Consider the following 6,311-nt stretch of genomic DNA (forward strand, 5'->3'; position numbering starts at 1 on the left):
TAGGTCACGTGAAATTGGCGGTCTGAAGATAAATATAGGAGCCATCTTGGAGGAGGGCATAACTAAGCCAACCTATAGATGACGACCGCCATCTTGAAATTCAAAGGGCTGGATTGTTGATACTGAATGCGTTTTAGGGACCGCCATCTTATTTTAGGGCGCGGCATCTTCAGAAAACATCCCCGTGGAGCCATTTTAATCTGAAAAGAAGCTTCTTTTCCAATATAGACTATCTGATATCACGTGCCTAGATTGATTAACGTTTTGTAGAAGTTGGCCAATTTACTGTGAGAGCGAGAAGAAAAAAGTTTATATCGACTTTAAAGCTATACTACGTTAAAAACCCAAACGGAGTTTTGTAACATTTTCATTAGACAAAATGATTAAAAATCTAAAAGGACAGGAAAGAAGGAAGAACGTGCTTCTATGGTTTGGAATACAGGTAGTACTCAACTTACAGTCACAATTGAGCCCAAAATTTATGTTGTTAAGTGAGAATTTAAAATGGAGTGTTGCTCCATTTTATGTTTTTTCTCGCCACATTTGTTAAATGAATCACTGCAGTTCTTTAATTAATAACATGATAGTTAAGTGAATCTGGCTTTCCCATTGACTTGTCAGAAGGCCACAAAAGGGGATCACATAACTCCAGGATACTGCAACCGTCATAAATGTGAGTCAGTTGTCAAGCTTTCAAATATAAATCATGTGACCATGGGGATACTGCACTGGTCATGAATGTGAAAAATGGTCATAAGTCACTTTTTTCAGGGCCGTTGTAACTTCAGTCACTAAATGAACTGTTGTAAGTCAAGGACTACCTGCATCAGAAAAAAATTACAATGTGCCTGAAAATCCAGCAGTTGTATTAATATAACAAATGTGAAACACATTTATTGAAATGGCAAGTTTAAAAAAATGTACAAAGAATGATTAAACTTGGGAACCAAAGGTATTTTGCAGTTGATCCTTGGTCTCAGCCAAAAATATATTGCCCAATACCTCAATTTCCATCTTGTAACTTCATTAAGAAATTGAATGGAGAAGGAAGGGTTAGTTTTCCTAAAGCAATATTTTAGATTATGTAATTGAAATCTGGGGATGATTTTAAAATTGACCAGTTGCTCTCTGCCCAACTCGCCTCACAGGGTTGTTGTTATGGGGAAAATAGGAAGAATGTGTGTTGGATAAAGAAAGGAAAGGGAAGGGAAGAGACTGAATTATATATAAAAGACCTTGGAAGTACTGGTGGACCCCAGCCAAGGTGAAGAAGTAGTGTGATGGAGCAAAAACTTCAGCTGCGTTATAAAAAAAAGTATTGAATTCCCAGAATTAATTATTCCTTTGAAAAGTGTGCTGGTTAGATCACCCTTGGAGTATTGAACATCATCCCTTAAAAGAAGATTTGGAGAAACTAGAGTGGATCCAGATGAGAGTTGCCAAGAGGCTTTGGAAATCCAATCTTAAAAGCAACCATTAAAAGCCCTAGGCATGTTTAGGTTGCCCAAGAGAAGCCTAATGGAAAATGTTACTTTAAAATATCTAAAGGCAATTATATGCAAGAGAGAGACAGTCTTTTTCTGTTGAAATCAAAAGCAGGACAAGGAGCAACATGCTGAAAGTTTAAAAAAAAAGGACACTCAGGCTGAATATTAGAAGGAATTTCCTGATTAAGCAATGGAACTATCTACTGCAACAGTCCCCAACCTTTTTTGCATCAGTGATTAGTTTTTGAAGAAGATAATTTTTCCACAGATCGGATGGTTCCGTGTGCTACCTAATTCCCTTGCATACACAGATGCAACTTTACTCACTTCTGCGGCCCAGTTCCCAACAAGTTACGGACCAGTACCCATCTGCTGCTTGGGGGTTGCGGACCCCTGATCTACTGTGCACAGATTAGGGATCAACTCCAAGGCTGTGGGTTTTTAAATAGAACTGGATAGCATTTGTGAATGATCATCCAATAGAATTATTCTGCATAGAGTAGAAAATTGGAGTACATGACCTATAAAGTCCAACCCAACTCATATATTCTAGGATTGTTGCACTATGAGAATATGAGTTACTTTCCCAAGATGTTTATTTTCTGTGGGGGTGGGACAAAGTGACGCTTTTTTGACAAAGAAATCTTTTAAAGGAAAGAATGGTTAATTTTGGCAGCCATAGAGCAATCTTCCTGGATTTCAGGGACTGGATTGTACTACAATTTTTTTACTGGTTTCTTGCTGAATCAACAACTAGAAATGTACAGCTTGCTCTTGCTTGGCTAGCAAAACTAGTGTTAAATTAATTCAACAGCAATTTATTCCTTTTTCTCATGGGTTGCATGCAAGAAGCAGTATTGTGTATGAAGAATAATTAATCCTGTCATTCTAGAAAGAAATAATTTGGTAAAGCAGCAGCATCTTTTGGATGGATCTTTTAATATTCATTGTGCATGCTTCATTATAATAATTTGACAAGGCACTGGAGACGTATAACATAGAATTAGGGGGCTGGAGGCTAAAACATATAGGGAACGGTTGCTGGAATTGGGTATGTGTAGTTTAATGAAGAGAAGGGTGAGGGGTGACAGGGGTGGAGCAGTGGGCTAATGCCTCCTTAAGTAACACCAGCTGCCTGCAATTAGTGCAGGTTCGCATCCCACCAGGCTCAAGGTTGACTCAGCCTTCCATCCTTCCGAGGTAGGTAAAATGAGGACCCAGATTGTTGGGGGCAATTAAGCTGACTTTGTAATAATGCCACTTGGGGTGTGTGTGAAAGCCCTAATAAGCAGGCATATACATAGAATGAAGGCTACTGCTAAGCTTGTAAGCCACCCTGAGTCTTTGGAGAAGGGCAGGATATAAATGGAATTAAAATAAAAAATAAAATAAAAATAAATAGCAGTGTTCCAATATCTCAGGGGCTACCACAAAGAAGAGGCAGTCAAGCTATTCTCCAAAGCACCTGAAAGCAGGACAAGAAGCAACGGATGGAAACTAGTCAAGGAGAGAAGCAACCTAGAACTAAGGAGAAACTTCCTGACAGTTAGAACAATTAACCAGTGGAACAACCTGCCTCCAGAGGTGGTGAATGCTCCAACACTGGAGGTTTTTAAGAAGAGACTGGACAGCCATTTGCCTGAAATGGTATAAGGTTTCCTGCCTGAGCAGGGGGTTGGACTAGATGACCTCCAAGGTCCCTTCCAACTTTTATTATTATTATTATTATTATTATTATTATTATTATTATTATTATTGTTGTTGTTGTTGTTGTTGTTGTTGTTGTTGTTGTTTTGTTGTTGTTGTTATTATTATTATTATTATTATTATTATTATTATTAATTATTATTATTAATCCTCTAGCCAATACCAGGGTGATACAAAGCCTGTCCTCATTACTGATATATTATTTATTTATTTATTTATTTATTTATTTCGATTTATATACCGCCCTTTTCCCGAGGGACTCAGGGCGGTTTACAGGGCAAATTAAAAGAGTACAATATATACAGGTTAAAATAAAATAAAATTAAATAGCCCCAAAATAATTAAAAATTAAAACCTTAACCTAAAACCCTCAGTCCAGGCCGGCAAGCTCGAATAGCCAAGTTTTTAGGTCCCGGCAAAATGAGCGAAGGTCGGGGGCTATCCGGAGTTCCACAGGCAGCTGATTCCAAAGGGCAGGCGCGCCCACCGAGAACGCTCTCCCCCTGGGGGCTGCCAGCCGGCACTCCCTGACCAGCGGCACCCTGAGGAGGCCCTCCCTGTGGGAGCGCACAGGACGATGGGAAGTTGATGCTGGCAGCAGGTGCTCCCGAAGATAGTCCGGACCCATGCCATTTATGATATGTAGAGCTGCCCATCTTAGATTTGTAACTCTGTTTGGCTCATATCATTAAAACAATCTCAAAATAAACAAAAGCAGATCCTAATAAAACAATAATCCCCATAAAACCAAAGTTAGAACAAATATAATAATCATAATAATAATCAGGCAAATGTAAGTTAAGACTAGAGTCAATCAATATAACCATCTAGCAGTTCCAAACCACAACCAGATCCCCAGGCATGATACAAAAGCCATGATTTCATAGCCTTTTGGCACAGCAATGACTGGAGAATGCTATAGGATGCAATAAATCATTAGTATGAAAATGACAAACATTGTTAGTTCATATTTTTGCCCTTATCCAAGCCCAACAGGCCAACAACAGTTCTACATAGTGTAGTATGGTACTATAGTTCTGAAGTTCATGAATTTTCCTTTGACTTCCCTTGCCCACTCCTCTAAACAATGAAATGATGAAGATATGCAGATGTTTTATACATCAGTGCATGTATTTTCAATTAGAGGATTTGGGGTTTCACTGTTACAGTACATTGTAATACGGGTGTGTGTATTACATTTACATGTAATATGTGGTAGTATAAAAATACTACACTATATACAAAATGCTATATAGAAAATAACAAAATTCTTGCTTTCTGCAAAATGAATCTGCTTCACCTGAATTTGTACATGAAGTTCTTCTAATATTTTTGACACTTTTCCATTTGAGATTGAGGGTCATCTTGAATTTGCAACTCGAACTCAAAGAGCAGATGGCAACTATAGCAAAGAGGCCCCCATATAGATTCATCTAAAGCACTAATTGTGCCTGTTCCTAGATTAGGAGGCCTTTCAGACGCCAGTCGCCTCACAAATGCACTACTGCAAAGGGCTCGGGACCGTCTTTGAAGACCACTTTGAAGCTACAGCAGATCTAGAACGTGGTGCAGCTAATAAGGGGCATACCTTAGAATAGCCACAAAACAGCACCTGCTCCATATATTGATCTCCAGTCAGCTTCTGAGTGTAATTCAAAATGCTGGTTACCACTTATTAAGCCCTTCATGTCATGCAACCTGATTATTTGAGGGACCACCCTCAAATAGTTTCTGCTTTTCTGGTAAGATCAGGCAGTGTAGGTATGATTCAAGTCCTGACAATTAAACAATTGATACCTAGGAAGTATGCCTTCTCTGTCTCAACACTTGCCCTCTGGAACAGCATCTTCCCAGAGATCTGTATGATGTTCAGAAGGTCATTGAAAACCTGGTTATTCTCCTAGGCCTTGGGGTAGGATGGTTGTTAAGTTCCTGTAGGATCTTTTGTTTGTTATGGATGATTTGCCTTCTGGGAGTAGATTTTTTGTATTTTTGCTTTTATTGTTTCTTGCTTTTTAAATGTAAGCCACCTAAAGTAATTTGGTAGTGATTGCCTCTAAATCATATAAATGAAATAACATTTACAATAAAACACATGGTAATTGTGTGTGTAAGCATCTTAAAATATTAAACTGCGGAAAGATCACTGACAATAAATGTACCTATTATCAAAGCCATAATTTATCCTTTTTACTATGTAGCTATGAAAGCTGGATCATCAGAAAGACTAAGCAAAGAAAATGAATACTGCACTTTGGAATTATGGTGCTGAAACATTGATATGTAGAGGTGTAGTGAAGGGCATAGGGAATAAACTAGAATTCAGCTAGATTTCTTTTTCATGTATTATGCTTTTAATTTCTTTGGAATATTACTTTGTTTTCTATCCCTTGAATAGCATTGATCCTCCTGAAAGAATATACAGCAATGTGTTGAGTAGATAGAAATGATCAGCGATGAGGGTCATTTCTCATGGATATCAGAACTCACCTTTGCCAGGAAGACACCAGCTTTTGATTTATAAATCTGTTGTTGGTGTTCCCTAGTATTACAAATTTAATGTGGAAAATATTACTCCCCCGTTTCCGCAAATGTTCGGCAACCTCATTTTTTGCCTCTGTTTTCCTGTGGGTAATTTCAGAATTGCTCCCTTCATTTTCCTTGTGGCTTTCCAAGTCTCCGCTAAACCCTAATTCAATGCAACAAGGACACATGACTGTAATAGGGTGTGGATGGATGACTTTGGTTGCTACCTTTTTACTGACAGGATTGTTCTAGCTGTTTGTAGTAAGTCAGCAAAGATCAGCCACAGAAAGGGGACAAACAGAGAGATGGGGGAACCTAGGTCAGCCAGAGGTCAGCACCAGACCTTGCTTTTGCTGAGTCAGATGCTGACATGACAGCAAACACACGACAGAGCAAAGGCTGGAGCCTCTCAGATTCCAGTAGCTGTTGAGGTAAACGATCCTGCTGCTGTCTAATCTGAGCTGCCCTCAAGTACAGGTTTCCTCTGGGGACAGGCCTAATAGTGCACTTTGGATATTGGGGTACTTTCCCTTCCTCCTTCAATTAAAACAGAAGCAGCCGCACTCTTTTTTTTTCTTTTGAGGGGTGGGG

Source organism: Vipera berus (assembly GCF_964194415.1).
Source record: "Vipera berus genome assembly, chromosome: 2".
Lineage (NCBI taxonomy): Eukaryota > Metazoa > Chordata > Lepidosauria > Squamata > Viperidae > Vipera > Vipera berus.